General features: G+C 36.0%; 1 pseudogene; it reads left to right on the forward strand.

Annotated features, from left to right (window-relative positions):
- Positions 1–428: 428 nt before the first annotated feature.
- LOC149212937 (putative ABC transporter C family member 15) lies at positions 429–6,450 on the forward strand (annotated as a pseudogene).
- Positions 6,451–17,879: the final 11,429 nt, after the last annotated feature.

Below are 17,879 nucleotides of genomic sequence, written 5' to 3' on the forward strand. Positions count from 1 at the left end.
GGATGAGCTTGAGAAATTATTAAAAATTAAAATAAAATAAATATTTTAACAAAGCATTCAATTGATACACCCATTTCTCTGTTCTTTTAAATGTTTGCATCTTTCCCACCAGAATGAAAGAGGGAGAGCGCATGCAGCCAGCTACCCAGGCATGTCAAGTATACAAGTATCATTTACTACCCTGTTATTCAATCTCACCATCTCTCAGTGCTAGTTATGTTTATGCTTCTTCTAGAATTATTTAATCCAGTAAACAAGAAGTTTTTTGCACTGCAACATCCTTGTTGTATGAAGCCCAATATGTATGTGCATTTATAAATGGTAATGGTAACCAAGAGCTCTGTTGGCACTTTTTCATGTGGGTACTGAAGTAGATATACTCATAAGGCACTTTGTTGATATTGTTAGTAAATTATTTGTTTGCAGTCATGGAAGCCATAGGGGCACTAAACAAGAATAACAATACCCTCTGGCTGGAAATGGGTGAAACAGTTGGGTGGGAGGGACTTAGAGCTCTTTTTGGAGGGAAGTTCTTTCGACATGCACTTGCAATTGGGCTTAATTTGCTCTCTCTTTTTTCTGTCATCCTTGAACTGTGTTGGACAAGGTGTAAATTTCGCACACCTCGGCCACCTACACCTCCTATTCCATTTAACAGCTTTTCGAGTAAGTTTAAACTGGGGATTATGCAAAAGCTGGCTTTAGGTGGTTGCATTTTTCTGTGTATATGCTATAACGTTCTTGGGATATGGAGCCCTATGTATTGGTGGCTGAAGGAGAGGCCTGAAGGTTTTGGAAATGTGGGCGAGTATATTGTCCACGCTCTGACTTGGGTTACAATGTCAACTTATGTTCATCGCTCCTTCAGAAAATAAGGTAAACAGAAGTTTCCACTTTTATTGCAGTTGTGGTGGAGTCTATCATTCATTGTACAGGCTTTCTTCATCGTCCTCGACATTCAATGGTTGAAAAAACAAGGAAGCATTGCTGTTGATATCTTTGTTGAAATTATGGTTGTTCTCATTTTGGCTTGCTTGTGTTATACTAGTTGTTGTGCTAGAAGTGGTGTAGAGTCCTCCTCACAAACCATTCTAGAACCTCTCTTGAAAGACAATCCCCAAAAATGTGGAAACATTAACGCAGTCTCTACTTATGCAACAACCAACCTTCTCAGTCGGCTGTCATTTTCTTGGATGAGTCCTTTGCTTGTTGTTGGTTATAAGAGCCCTTTGCAGAGGCGGACAGGACAGGCCAATTATACCCTAAATTCAGAGCTCAGCTAGAGGCCAAAGGTGATACAGGCTTATTAGCAAAAGCCTTACTCCTATCTTTTCGGAAGGACGTACTTTTGACTGCATTCTTAGTAGCACTGGAGACTTGTGCATCATATGTAGGTCCATGTTTTATAAATGCCTTTGTTCAGTTTCTAGGTGGAATGAAACAGTTTGAAAGTCAAGGATATGTGCTAGCTTGTGAATTTTTTGTGGCAAAGGTATTAGAGTCTTTGTCACAGCGACAAGGGTTTTTCAAACAACATCAGTTAACTTTACGGGTTACAGCAGCATTGACAGCTATTATATACAGGAAGGGCTTGTTGCTTTCCAGTCAGTGAAGACAGAAGCATACAAGCAGAGAGATTATCGATTACATGAGTGTAGATGTTTAGAATGTTTCATGTTTCTGTTACTATATGCATAGTATTTGGATTTTCCCTCTTCAATTTTTTCTGGACTTCATTATTCTATATCAGACGTTGGGCTTGGCAGCATTTTCAGGGTTGGCAGCCTCATTTGCAGTTATGTTGCCAAATTTCCCACTTGCAAAATTGCAAGAAAAATTTCAGGAGAGAATAATGGAAGAAAAAGACAAAAGGATGAAGGCCACATCGGAGACATTAAAAATTATGAGGATCTTAAAATTGCAGGCTTGGGAGACAAGATTTCTTCGGAAACTAGAAATTTTGAGGCAGGCAGAATATAGTTGGCTACAAAAATATGTTTACGCATCAGCTATCACAACATCTGTTTCCTCTGTTGGACCAATATTTATCATTGTTGCAACTTTTGGTACGTGTATGCTTATAGGAGTGCCTTTGACAGAAGGGAGAATTCTTTCTGCACTCGCAACCTATGGGACACTTCAGGGAGCTATGGGCATGCTTCCTGGCTTAATCCCTCAGATTGCTCAAACTAAAGTGTCAATAGATCACATTGTGGCCTTTCTGGAGGAGGAAGAGCTGCAACACGATGGGGTAGAAAAGGTATAAAAGGAGTCAACAGACTTCGCGATTCAAATCCAAGGAGGGATATTTTCTTGGAATCCTGATCCCTCTAGTCCAACTATAAGAGGTTTAGATGTCCAACTAGAGAGAGGCATGAGGGTTGCAGTATGTGGAACTGTTAGTTCAGGAAAATCAAGCCTTTTATCCTGCATATTAGGTGAAATACCAAAAATATCAGGCTCTGTTAGGTTAAGTGGTTCTAAAGCATGTGTCCCTCAGTCTCCTTGGATACAAAGTGGGAAAATTAAAGACGCTATTCTCTTTGGAAAGCAGATGGATACTATTAGATACAATAGTGTACTTGATGCTTTTGCATTGAAAAAAGAGCTTGAACTTTTTCCTTATGGGGACGAGACAAACATTGGAGAAAGAGGGTTAAATTTGAGTGGTGGACAAAAATAGAGAATACAGATTGCCCGTGCTTTATATCAACATGTAGACATTTATATTTTTGATGACCCTTTTAGTGCTGCGGATGCACATACCGGAAAACATATTTTCCAAGGTATGTTTCTCTTATCCTTTGCATACTGTAGGTTTGCTGAATTAATTAGTTTTAATGTTTTGATGGAATGATGAAGCTCTACAGTAGCACTCTGCAATTCATTGTTCAGTCTGGATAATATACATTGTTGGTTATGCCACTGCAAATTCATGTCCATAAACATCTAAGAAATTGGACTTGCTTGTTATAGGAATGCATACTTGGTATTCTGGGTTCGAAGACTCTAGTCTATGTAACTCATAAAGTGGAGTTTTTACCCTCTGCTGACATCATTCTGGTAGGTTTAAATTTCCTTCATCCTACTCTAGTGATATTAAAACTTTCAATGTAATTGGTAAAGGGACAGTGGGCTTGTTGATCATTTATTGAGAGGAGGAGAGAAGTGATCCATATTTTGTTGATGTAAATGATATTCTTCATAGGTAATGCGAGATGGTGAAATTAGTCAGGTTGGCAGATATGATGACATCTTACAATCAGGCACAGATTTTGTGGAATTAGTTGGTGCACATCAGAAAGCTTTGAAAGCTATTTCTGCTATGGAGAAATCTGAAGTGTACACATCAGAGAGATTTGTTGAAAGCTCATGTCCTGGCAATGTAGTTGCAGTGAAAAATGTTACTGCCAGTGACACACTGGAGCAATGCGGTGTTCAGAACTCAATAGATGTAGAGGAAGAGGTTGAACCAGAAAACCACAAAGAAAGATTGGATAAAGAGAATAAAAATTCACAGCTTGTACAAGAATAAGAAAGAGAGAGAGGTAGGGTAAGCATGTCGGTATACTGGTCTTACATTACTGCTGCATACAATGGTACTTTGATACCTCTAATACTATTGGCCCAAATAATAAGTCAGCTACTTCAAATATGTAGTAACCTCTGGATGACATCGGAAGCCTCTAGAAAAGAAAATGAGAGTTCCCCTATGAGAAAGTCCCTTTTCATTCTGGTTTATGTTGATTTGACATTAAGCATCTCCCTATGCGTTCTTGTGAGGTCTATACTTCTTTCATTGGTTGGACTTAAAACTGATAGTCAACTTTTTAGCACTCTGCACAGGTGTATATTTTGTGCACCAATGTCCTTCTTTGATGCAACTCCATCTGGGCGAATACTGGATCGGGTCAGTTGACATTTATTGTTTTAATAGGCTAATACCTTTCCTGAGAGAGGAGGAAATCATTTGATTCTAGTGGGTCAGTAACAAGCTCTCTGTTTCTTGGCGGGCATCAACTAATCAGAGTGCAGTGGACACATTGATTCCTTCTCAAATAGGAGAATTGGCTTTTGCATTTATACAACTTTTGGGGATCATTTCAGTCATGTCTCATATTGCTTGGCAGGTCTTCATTGTGTTTATACCAGTGGGTGCAAGTTGTATATGGTATCAAGTATTCTCTGTATTTCTCAATAATAATAAATACGAACTTGCAAATTTTAATTTTCTCAGAGGAACATAAATTGGCGATAAGAGAGTTTGATTTCTACTTCAAGGTTTGCTGTAGGTAGATCCCATAATCTGATTGAAAAGGATGTTATCAAATAGATTAAGTTGCATCAGGATTCTATCATGACAACAGTTTATCTGTATTTCTTTGTTTCCATGCTTTTGGGTTTTTATAGTAATAAGAGAATTCTTGTAACTCCTCTGACCTTCCTTGCATGCAGCAATACTACATAACATCAGCTAGGGAACTGGCTCGACTGGCATCAGTTTGTAGAGCTCCAATCATTCAACATTTTGGAGAATCAATCTCTATAGTAGCCACCATTAGAAGTTTTGACCAGGAATTTCGATTCATGGAACGAAATCTCGAGTTGATTGATATATATATATATATATATATATATATATATGAGACCTAGTCTCCACAATGTTGGAGCCAATGAGTGGCTTGGCACTCGGATGGATTTTCTGTCAAATCTTGTGTTTGTATTATTTTTGGTGTTATTAGCCCAAGTAGGTGCAGAAGTACTATCTTGGCATACAATTATTTTTCCTAAACTGATCTCAGCAGACTAGACATATTCTTTATAATGAAATATGAAAGTAAATGAAATGGCACCTTAACAGGCACTGCAGGGTTGGCAGTAACATATAGTCTAAGTCTGAACATGGTACAAGCCTGGATAATATGGTGCCTTTGTTATGTGAAGACCAACATGTTGTCAGCGGAGAGAATAATCCAGTATTCATGAATTCCCAGTGAGTAACCAGTGATTATAGAGAACTGTAGACCAAACTCCAACTGGCCATCTAGAGGAACGATAGATCTAACTGATTTGCAGGTCAGAACTCAATACAAATAGACTCTTTTTCATGCATTCAATGCTAGTAATTTGCATGTCAGATCATCTATAAATTTGAACCATACAATCAGGTGCGTTATGGACCACATCTTCCGCTTGTCTTGAAAGGCCTTACATGCACTTTCCCTGGAGGAACGAAGGTGGGAGTTGTGGGGCGGACAAGAAGTGGCAAATCTACTCTTATTCAATCCATTTTTCGCATTATGGAACCAACAAAGAGCAGAATTGTCATTGATGGGGTCGACATCTCATCCACAGGCCTCCATGACCTAAGATCCAAATTAAGCATTATTCCCCAAGAACCAACAATGTTTGAAGGCACTCTAAGAAATAATTTATATCCTCTCGAAGATTGCTTGGATGATGAGATTTGGGAGGTTAGTTATGCTTCATATTCTATAAGCATTAGTATCAATTTTAGCGCTAATTATTATTGCCTTGAAGAATATAGATATTTCCCTGTGGATCTTGCTATAAGTTTATTGTTTATGAATCTACTTCAATTTTGCTTGTCCTTTCAGGCTTTGGACAAGTGCCAACTTGGTGAGATTGTACGAGCAAAAGAAAAGAAACTTGATTCCTCAGGTCTGTGTGTCTTTATCACATTCAATGGAAGTCCTGAAGGAGAAAAATAAAACCTTTTACAGTAGCTATTTCTGCTATTTGCTTTCCATCTTAGTGCTCATGTTTTGTTTATTTTTTGGTGTCCTTGAGACCTACCTGGTCTCTAGGACCCCTTTTTTTTAGAATGAAAATTGAGAATCGAATTTAATGGAATGATCTCTTGTACAGTGTCTGAGAATGGAGGAAACTGGAGTGTGGGTCAATGCCAACTTGTCTGTCTTGTACAGTGTCTAAGAATGGAGGAAACTAGAGTGTGGGTCAATGCCAGCTTGTCTGTCTTGTACAGTGTGTGAGAATGGAGGAAACTAGAGTGTGGGTCAATGCTAGCTTGTCTGTTTGGGACGTGCACTACTAAAAATAAGTCAGATACTGGTCCTTGCCGAGAGAACTGCCTCAGTTGACACTACAACTGATGGGTTTATTCAGCAAATAATTCGCCACCAATTTTCTACCTGCACAGTGATTACTATAGCACATCAGATTCGATCTGTTATTGAGAGTGATATGGTTCTCCTATTAAAGGAAGGTATAACATTTTTTAGTTGTTTATTTTCTAGTGTTTTGTTACAGTTACTATTTTTTTGGACACATTTCATTTTTTACTTACTTTGTATTTGTTTTGAATCAGGACAAATTGCTGAGTATGACACTCCATCCAAACTACTCAACAACAAATTTTCTGCATTTGCAAAACTTGTTTTAGAGTACTCCATCCAATAGATATCTTAACTAGAGATTTGGACATTGGTCATATTGGGTTTACAATAGAATGGAGAAATATCTTCATTTCCCTAAAACCCAAGCTCGATAAATGTACAATATAGGGATACAATATAGTAGACTATGAGCTACCATGTAAGCTCATTATTTTCTGATAATATTATATATTTAAGTCCTTAAGAAGAGTTCAATAACTCCTATCAGTGATTTTGACTAACTTTGACAGTTATGATTTTTCACTTGTTATATACAAATGGAGTTTACCCTTTTTCCTGTGTAACTTTTATCACTTCAACAAGGTAATCAAGGTAATATTGGAGAACTCTAGACAACTTGGATTTGTACAGGCAGTGTAGTTGGATGTAAGGTGCCTCTAACTAATTTGTCTTTTTTTTCTTGCTTTGATTCTATTATTTTGAGTTTCACATCTACATTTTTTTGTTTCTATTTTAGTTCTAACCTCTATATGTAGTAATACTGTGCCAATTCACATCAACATTTTATTCTCATTTCTACCAAACAAGCTATGATATACTTGTCAAGGTTCATAGGTCTTGTTATTTATAGGTCTAAATAATAAGTGATGGCTAATTGTTAATGTGTTTTTTTTCCTTCGTGCAATGAACCAACTCAATTTTATTCACAATATTTTGCAGTTATAAACTTTTAAAGTTACCTAATATTTCAATGAGTAAGAATTTGAGAACTCTACTATCTAACCATCAAATATGCCCAAAAGAGGGAAAACAATATAAGAAAAAATGAGAGATGTACAAAATAGACATAGGCTTTTTGTTCTTTAAAAGCAATTTATTTTTTATTTAATTATTTTTTTCAATATATACATATATATTTTTTTTGTAATCTTTTCTTTTGAATAATGATGAAAATATTGGTTTGAGTGGTTGTTTTAACTAATATTCAGTTTAACAAGTTTTGTTTTGTTTTGTTTTGTTTGTTTGTTTGTTTGTTTGTTTGTTTTTTTAAATTTAAAATTTTCAATATAAAAAAGATATTCTACATCAACTTCAAAAGATCTTCTAATTCACCTAGTTGAGGTAAATTTTCATTTTTATCAGAGTTAAAACTTCACTTTAGCTACGAGAGGAACTTGCACACATTTTTTTTCGGCACAAAAATTAAATATGTTATTTCAAAAAGTTTCATACTCCATTAAATGTTTTAAATTCACTATGATAAAAGTTCAACACTCACTGACAAAAGTATAAAGTGTATTTTTTAAATGAAAAGTATAAATTGTCTTGTTTAAATGAAAAGTTGTGTCTTGTTTAAATGAAAAGTTTAGAATGCACGTGATTAATTATAAGAGTGGCTCTCAAATTAAAATTGAAACTTTCAAAACAATTCCATGAAAGTACAGGGAGTTATCTCCTTTGTATGAAAGTATAGGGAGTTATCTCCTTAGTCTAATGTTCTTTCCATGCCAATTAAAATGTAATGAGGGATCATTCCAAACTTTCTATAGAATTCATACTATGCTTTATCCCCCATTTAAAACTTTCTCATCATTACTAGGGGTTTAGGTTTTAGTGGAGTGAAATTTGGAACTTAAGACCATTGAAAGCTCGAAAGTGTTAAAATTGGCAACTAGGGCCAAATTCCACCTTGGGACAATTCATTTGAAGGAGATGATGATTGCATTAAATTTCACTTTATAAGAGAGACCAAAATTGATATAAAAATCATCGCATTTGGACAAGCAGAAGTGTGAGATTTTGAATTTATGCCCACACATGTGCAAATTGTTCAGGTTGGCCACATCATCATGGAGGCTCATGAAGCCCAATGGACATGACTCTTCACCCATGACCTCTCAACTCATTTGGCATCATCATCAACACTCGTATTCTTCTCTCTCCTACTCCCATTGGTTTGTACAACTATGGGGCTCTCTTTTCTCTCACACGTGTGGCACAAGTCAAGAACTGGATTTTAAGACACCTGAAGAAGTTTTCACTGGTAAGAAACCTGATGTTTCTCATTTTAGAATATATGGATGTCTTGTGTATTTTCAAGTGTATAAAGAGAAAAGAAACAAGTTGGAAGCATCTGGGAAGAAAGGTATATTTGTGGACTATAGTGAGAATTCAAAGGCATATAAAATCTATGTGTTTGGACAAAGAGATGTGGAAGTTAGCCATGATGTCACATTCGATGAAGATATTGCCCTTGGGAAGACCCAAGATCTCCCCACTCCAAGGAAGGACAATAATGATGATGTTGTGGAAAAATAGGATGAACCTCCTTTAGATGAACCTATGCCTGATGTTGAAGGCCCAATGGATCCCATTGATCCACCACCTAGTGATACCTATACCTCAAGGAAAATATCTTTCTGGCTCAAAAATACTCTCGAAGATTCCGAAAGACATATCGCTCCAAGAGGGAAACTCTGTGAAAGTAAGAAGCCAAATAGGTATCAAGGGTACTTAGTTGCTATGAGTATTGTTGAATATGAGCCATGTATGTTCGAAGAAGCCATAAAGCACCAATTCAGGAAGGATGCGATGAATGAGGAATATGAATCTATCACGAAGAATGATGTCTGGGACGTGGTTCTTAGACCCAAGGACAAGTCTGTGGTTACTTCTAAATGGCCTTACAAAATCAAACATGGATTTGATGGGAGTTCTGAAACAGATAAGGCCAGGTTCGTTGCTTGAGGCTTCTCTCAAAAGGAAGGAGTGGACTATGACAAGATATTTACACTAGTTTCCAATATACCACTATCTGATCTATTATTTCTCTCGTTGCCTCTCAAGGATGGATCCTACACCAAATTGAGGTTAGGATTGATTTCTTACATGGCTTGCTTAAAGAGGAAGTCTACGTAGAACAACTTAAGGGGTTTGAAGTACAAGATCGAAGGACACACTTGTGCAGACAGAATGTTGAATTCAAAATCAATCCACATATTGTGCTCCAAACATCATTCAATTACCCTCAAAATAGTGTAGGCTAACCACACAGAAATAACCCTGAATTTGTGTGAATAAGAAACTTCCTCAAGGCCGAAATGTAGGTGATACGTATCTGCAAAAGAAAAAAGACTGGATTCCTTTCAGGTAGGTGTCTTTCTAGGTAGAAAAAAGATTGGATTCCTTTGTTGAACTGACTTGACCATCACCACCTAAGTCATTTTGGGAATTTTTGGCCTTCTTTTTATTATTGTATGTATCAGTAGGATTGATGTTGTTTGCTTTATCCTTGAAAGATTGCCAAAAAGAATGCAGTTACACTGGTAATGAACCTCTGACCCTGCGAACAACAAGATGACCATAAGGACCATGGCCATCACAAAACCCCACAGAAGATTGAATCATCTGAAACAAAATCCTGTGAATGATAACAAAGGAATAATCAGAGTATGAACTTTTTATTTCCAAATTAGGACAGAGCAAAATTTTGCTAAAAAATTGGATATCATTTGAACTAAAAAAGGAAAGGATAACTCTGAACATGAAAATGTCAAAACATTTCATTTATGAAATCTTGAGAAAAGAAAATTCACAGCATAAATGCCAATGTCCAAGAGTTGCATAGTAGTCCTTGCTCCATTCATTACTAAGGGCTAGGATCCATGTCGTACTAAATAGTGCATGCACATTGTTGTTAGGGCATACATGTAGATTGCATATGTTACATTCGACATTCTAAATAAGTACCCTCTTACATGAGGAACAGAGTGTTGTTTATTTTATGTTCAAAACCACCACCAAATAAGAGTAACTAATTCAAATATAAGCTACCAAGCCAGTTTCAAATTTCTTGCAGCAGCTAACTACATAAAATTATACATATAAAAAGCTTACCATACAAGTACTTATCTAGAATATGAACCACACGATGACTGGTTATTTATAATAAATGCATGAAGCAGACCCTGAGCTGAATGGGTTTGCTCTGGAGTACCAGATATTCAATCACTTCATATGATTGTGGTCTCACTTCAAGTAAGTTAACTTTTTCACCTGATATTTGTAGAAGGTAAATAAGATCTTGTTGATGAATATACTCATGAGAAGAGCTCTGAGACGATGCAGATACAGTAAAGGATTGGCCAAATCAAATCAGAAACCAAGAATATGGTTTGAAAAAATGGACAACCAAGTGGTCTGTGCACATATTTAAAACTCACAATGTATGCCACCATTGAACATTCTCTCTTGTCAATAATCCTAACAGGGAAATTTGAGCAACACCCTTCCCTGAATTTGCGATAGGAGGTGCAATGGCATGCTCAGTTATGACAACTTCAACTGTTGTTTTAGTAACAAGCCCACCAATTGATCTGACACACACAATGAGTGAAAATGAGTCAATCTTACCAAACACTAATAAGGATAACTTGAAACTACAACCCGAAAACTACTTAAAGAGATATTGATATTATCCATACATTCCAGATCCTTTTGGCCCCCCTTGTTTTCTTGATTTCCCTTCATACTCTAGTAGATTCCTTAATGATGTCAAATTTGATTGAACTGTGCAACAATAAGATAATTGTTGGGAATACTTTCCGTAACCTAATTGTTCGCCATGTATGTATCAATGCTGTTAGACAGTAAAAAAGAGAGTTTCCTTAATGATGTCAAATTTGATTGAACTGTGAAAATTCAATTGCTTGCCAGTGTTAAATAGTTACAAATGGAAAAAAATATAGGTATAGTGACAATGATGAGCACATTTTTATCACATAAATTGCGACCTAAAACCAGAGACCCATGTTTAAAATTTAAAAGTGATAGATTGTGAAGGAAATAAATAAAACATAATCCCGATTATAAAAAATTAGCTGTAAATTTTTGTCCGTGGAAGATTTATTTTCATAATGAAAAAGGCAATATGGGAGATTCCAATCACGTTCCAAGGCATTTTTTAAAATGTGGATGTGACAAAAGGTTGTTGTGGAAGGTACTGTTTGTATATGGGAAATTTATTGATCATTGTATATAACCCTAATGTTGATAGATATGTCTACTAAGTGGTTCCAGTTAATGGGGCATTGATTTGAGCGTTCAATATATTTTTATTCCTTATCAAAGTATCCTTTTGTTGTATTTGTATTCTTCAATTTATGCCTTACGGCGTTTCCTTTGCAACATCTGGTGCAAATGCTAGTTATTTCTTTCTATTATTTTTATTATTGTACATATGCTTGATTTTAAATTTAAGTTTTACTACATTCTTGTTATTACGGTAGGTCACTCTATCTTGTTATTATTATGGATGTGATTTTGTGTTGGGCACTACATCAAAATCACATTATACAGGTTTATTTTTCCTTTTATAATTTTTTTTATTTATTGTCTATTTAGTTTTCTAAACTTTTAATTATTTTTTTCAATAATATTTAAATTCATAATACTTTAAATTTTTTCAAATTTTTTTCTTAAATTAATATTTAGTTTTTCTAAAGTTTTGAGTTTTTTTTATATTTTTAAATTATTTTAAACAAAATTAACATTTAAATTATTATGTTAAATATTTTATAAATTTATAAATTTATAAATTTTATTTTATTTAAATTATAACCAGTGTTACTTAGTAGCTAGTACCTACAGTTTAGTTTAGATAAGGGGAATTGGAGTTTGGATTGTTAAAAGGTGAAACTCTAATGAAACTATATAACTTTAATTAGTGATAGGTTTTTTAGAAACCATTATTAAGAAAATAAATTAGAGTTACAAATTACATTTATAGATGTGGTATAAAAATATAAGACCGTTTGAAAGTAATAATTCTTTATTGTTCATGTAAATTGTCATGAAAAATGATTGAAAATTTGATTTACCTAAATATCAAATGCATCATAGTTCACGGAAATTACAGATGTAGTAACAAAATAAAGTTAAGAGAACAACAGGTCACTTTAGTAACCTTGCCCACATTTGAGACTACGAAAGAAAAACTAAATTATATCAAAACAATGGTTGAAAATGAAGTGAAGGTGTGAATTAACTAAGTTAATCCAATAAACCAAGAAATGTTGAAAATGGTTTAGTGTATCAATTAAAACATACATACGAGGGACAAATATTGGCCTCCTAATTCCTTTGCCTAATTTATTTACTAGTACACAGATTTTGTAGAGATCCAAAAACAAGTTATACTTTTGTGTCATAAGTTTAAGTGTTATCTCATTAAGTTCATATGAAAGTCCAAATTATTATATTACAAATTATGAACATATTTAACTACAAAATTAGTGTAAAGTGATTACAAATTTGTAAATGTGGAACTTACAGAATCCTGAGAATTGTTACACTTATGAAATCCTAAGAAGAGGTATGTCACCAATTTAAACATAGTTATTCAATCAAGAAATATGTCTAGGAATTGGAGAAAATATTCAAGTCTGTTTTAGTAGATGTAATAACTCAGATCAAAGAAGCCATAAAAAATATTATACAAGCCACGAACTCGTGAAACTTCTGATCCAACCAATCTTCAAGCTCTTTCTTTGTAGGGTTCCAGTGTTGCGACGTTATACATCCCTTAGGCCAATCCCGGTCCCGGCAACGTAACCATTTGTTGGCTTCTTGGGTCTTGACCTAGGTTTTAGAAGTGGTTTAGCCGATGAAATCCTGCACTACCGGCCCTTTCGGCAAGAATCCGTAGAGCGCAGACTAAAGTCTCACTCGAGGTAGTATGGGACGGTGTTGGAGCCAAGTTTCCACACCCTTGGGATGTCTTGATGTGGACTAGAGGGGTAGTGAACCATCTGCGGCCTTGTGCCACTCTATACTACTATTGGGCTCTGCGTAGATCTGCGCAGATGCGCTTCCTTATTAATGAATTTATTATAGATCTCATCTTCTTCTTACAGTCTTTAAGAAAACATTTAACAATAAAACCCAGTGTGCGCAATCATAATTCTTAAAGACAGTGCATAAATTTAGAACATAAGCAACAAATAGATTCATGATAAAGCACACAATGATTCAAAAATTCTTATCTTTATTTATCTTCCGCCAATACAACCAGATCTGCCCTGTGCACTCAGCTGCAGGGGTCCACACACACAGCTGTCGACTCTATCAGGCCTCTACGCACACATCTACAGAGCCTCTATCTATCTACCAACACCGTTGACTCGGACTTACAGATGCTAAGAGACTATTGTCTTCATAAATCCATTCCATTCAATATCAAAACCAAAAACCGACTTCTAACAATAGAGCCTTGTTCTATTTATACATTTCCATGGTCTACAGACCATGGGCAAGCCGACTCACTTTCTATTTTCTTACATTATTTTTGGGCGGACAACCCTTTGACTTGACTCATTAAAATTCGTGCATTGCACACCTCGCGGAGCCTTTACCATAGTTTTACCCAAAATTGTGGGCTTTGAGCCCCAAAATTGTTACGTGGGTCCTCTGCTACCCAGTAGATTGGATAAAACATTTGGATCTTATCCTTCCTTACATAGGAGTTTTCACCACTTATAATTTGATCCTATCCCTCCATCAAAGGTGGATCTCTAACCTTAGTTTTGTAATTGGATACAAACTGCCAACTTACCCTACTTCTTAATATATTCCCATCCTTCTATGTCGTTGGGAGTTGAATTTTGGAGAGTGATTCTTCCCTTATACTATTGTAGTGAATGGTCATCATCTCATGCATTTAGGGCAATTGGAGGTGCATATTGTGACAACGAAATGACAGGTCAACAACTCAGAGGAGCTCTTCTACAAGATCAACTGCTAATTATGGTTGTAATCTCCTTCCATTTTTATTAACTCAAATAATTCATTGTTTTCCTATATGTGATGTTGTTATTTCATATATTTCAATAACGTGTTGATCTATTGAATGAAGTACATATATGATACTACATAGATCTCCTAGTTTCTTGGCTTGTGTTATCTGTCTGTGAATGTTATGTTTTGGCATTTGGAGCTGGAATTGGAGCTTCCAACCTAAAGAAGGAGCGAAGCGTGTGAAGGATTCAAGGTAGGCCTCAATCCATCATCTATTTACTTTAAGGAAAATAATTGTGTTACTTGTCTCTCTATTGTTCTAGGTTATCCACCAACTTAGGGGAGATACTTTTGTTTGCAATCGTAAATCCCATATAACACTAGGTAAGCTAGATGGTTGGCCACGAGGAACAAGTTTGACTTTGAGATTAGGTACATTATATAGAAAATATGAGTTCTTATGGGACATATTTACGGGATAAGATCTTGCAGGTAGGTCGGCAGGATGATGGGTACAGGGAGCTTAAGAAAATGTTTTAATAAGGTATAGGTGATCAAGATGTGGACTATCATCTCACAATAGATGGTTTGATCAGATTTAGAGACAAGATATATGTCCTAGATAGTAGTGATATCAAGAATACTATCTTGAGATATTTTCATGCAAAATTTTATTCAGTTCACACAAAAGACCATAAGACATTGACAATAATGAAGAAGTTTTATTACTGGCTGAATCTAAAGAAGGAAGTGGCAAAGTTTTTTTCGAGGTGCTTAGCTTGTCAGCACATGAAGGCAAAGTGTAAGCATCCTAGTGGGTTACTACTGCCAATTCTAATTCCATAGTGCAAGTGGGAGGTGAATTCCATGGATTTTATCACAGGTTTTCTGAGGACATCTAGGCAACCTGATTGTATCATGGTTGTGGTATGTAGGTTAACAAAGGTTGCACACTTCATTACAGTGAAGTCTACTTATTTATCCACTGATGTAGCATAGGTCTTCACAAAATATGTAGTGAGGATGCATGGTCTTCCAAGGAATATTATGTCAGGCAGGGATTCCAAGTTCACTTCCAAGTTTTGGAAGGAATTGTTTGTATGTTTGAGTACAGTGTTGGGCTTCAATGCAACTTATCATCCACATATAGATGAACAGATAGAGAAGGTCAATAGGATATGATATGGCATGTTGAGAGTGTATGTGATGCATGAATAGAGGAAATGGGAGGAGTACCTTCCATTGATTGAGTTTTCTTATAATAATGGGTACCAGGAGTCAGTGAGGATGAGTTTGTTTGAGGAACTTTCTGGGCGGAGTTGTAATAATCCCATCATTTGTAGTGATTCAGTGAACATGATATTGATTGGACTGGACATGTTGGTAGAGATGGAACATGACATGTAGGAAATCAAAAAGAATCTGAAGGTAGCACAAGACAGGCATAAAACTTATATAGATTAGAATAGGTTGTTTAAGGAGTTTCAGGTTGGGGAACAAGTGTAGTTACGTATCAAGCTAAACAAGAACTCCTTGAGGAGTGGATCATATGCCAAGATGGCACCTCAATTTTCTAGACCTTTCAAGATTCTTAAGAGGATTGGACCAGTTTCCTATCGACTTTCACAGCCTCCGATGGTGAAATTCCATGATGTCTTACATCTGTCATTTGTTAAGAAGTATGTTAAATATGTGATTGAATGGTATGTATTGCAGGTGGAGCCAAAAGGATAATTCTAGCCGGAACTTGAATGTATTTTTGTAGAGAAATATGTTCATGCTATGAAACCAAGCAATCAAGTAAGTTAAAGTATAGTGGAAGAACTTTGGGCCCCATGAAGGGACATGGGATATGGTGGATCAGATGCGGGCTATATACCCATATCTATTCGTTGGTTGAGTGAATTATTTTTTCATATGTTTTGGTGTGATGTCTTGGTAGATGTATATATGTATATGGACGTAAATATCGCCATGACCTATGTTATAAATCTCCAATAAGTGGTGTGGTTGTCATGTTGTTATGTTATCATGTTGGTTGCTTCTCAACAGGTTGATCATTGTAAATACTGCAACAAGCTAAGTTATAAAGCTCAATGGCCAATTTGTTTTAATTTTGAACTGTCTTGCTGGTTGTAGGTGTCGTTGAACAACATGGATGGTGTTCCCACATGGGGGGGGGTTTTGTAACAACCATGGTGAAAATTCCTTGTAAACAAAGTTAGTAAAGGTAAAATAATAACCACAATCATGGGACACTTATTCCAAGTTGAATGTTGGGAAAGACATCCTAGTGTGGTTGTTCATTTGGTTATTATGGATAAGGAACTTTGCAAAGGCAATGACAAAGGATTTGGAAAGAAAAAATGGCATTTTTGGCAATTTATTTATGAAAATAATGGATATTAGGATACATAGAAGGTGAGAGATCACATGTTTCATGTGAACAAGAACATGAAGGATAAGTAATGGAAAATTGGAGAAAATAGAGGCCTCATTAATAGAAAGGCTTCTGAGGATTAGTTTGTACCTTTTGTCAGTTCAGTTTTGGAGCGCTCTTTATCTCTATTCTCTCTCTCTCACACTCTTCGACAATTATATTTTTCTTGGAGCACTTCAGAATTAGATCAAGAAAATAAAATAAGGCAAATGGAAGAAAAGATCAAGCAAGGAAGATCATGATCAACCGTCTACAACTGGATTATTTGTAGGTATTGAGTTTCATGTATGATTTTCTTGCTAGTTTTGGCATGCATGGTTAGGCATGTGTATTCCTAGTTCTGTTGTTGTCATGGGCATGTGATTTTCCAGTTGTGACATTGTTCTTCAGCCTTGCCTTACCATCTTTGCATAGCCATGGTGTGGTGGAATCTACTATATTTGGTTGAGTTGGATTGCCAGATGGACTCAAAGTTGAGTGGGGTGGTCTCTAAAATAAAGAAGACAAGGCCTAGGAATCCTTGGACCAGTGTAGGTGGGATTTGAGTAAAGCTATATTTTGTGTGCCTCGTTGGGCCTATGGATCCTCGACTAGTGATTGCGAGATATATGGTATATCCTAGAGGTGTGTTCCCTTGATCAACAATAATAATTCTCGCTTGATGAATAGTAGGATATAGAGTAAATCCTAAAGGGTGTAGTCTTGATTAGGCTTAGGAATCCTCGAGCATGTATGGCGGGATTTACAGTAAAGCCTAGAGTCTAGGAGGCAGGAAAATTCCTCACGGTGTATGTTGGGTCCCTATAATACTAGTGATTACCCCATTACTATTGTAGTTATACCCCTTATTTATATTGTTGTGCCCCTATTACCCCCATATTACTATTTCTGTGCCCCATAGAATCCCTCTATTGTTATTTTTGTGGCTTTATATTATTATTGTTAGGTTGGCTGGATTATATTGTGACTCCTTAGACTCCTATATATAGAAAGGAGGTTTTGTCATTTGTATCATCCAAGAATTGTTCATTTATGTAATGTAAAGGAGGTTGCCCCCTCGAAGAGGCTGAATTCTAAGGCGTTGATCTTTCTTTTCTATCTTTTCTTGAGCTGGTTTCATAACATTTGGTATCAGAGCTTTGGATTCTAGGGTTTCGCTGCTCCAAACAGGTCATCGTGGCATTTTCGCTATAACTTTTTCTGTGACGTTTCAGAAGTCGCAAAAAAAACCCATTTGAGAAGAAATCGCGTTGAACCTTGGGTCTAAA

The sequence above is a fragment of the Pinus tabuliformis genome, chromosome 1_1, assembly GCF_031772625.1.
Source record: "Pinus tabuliformis cultivar Carrire ecotype Pingquan chromosome 1_1, CPIR1, whole genome shotgun sequence".
Taxonomy (NCBI): Eukaryota; Viridiplantae; Streptophyta; class Pinopsida; order Pinales; family Pinaceae; genus Pinus; species Pinus tabuliformis.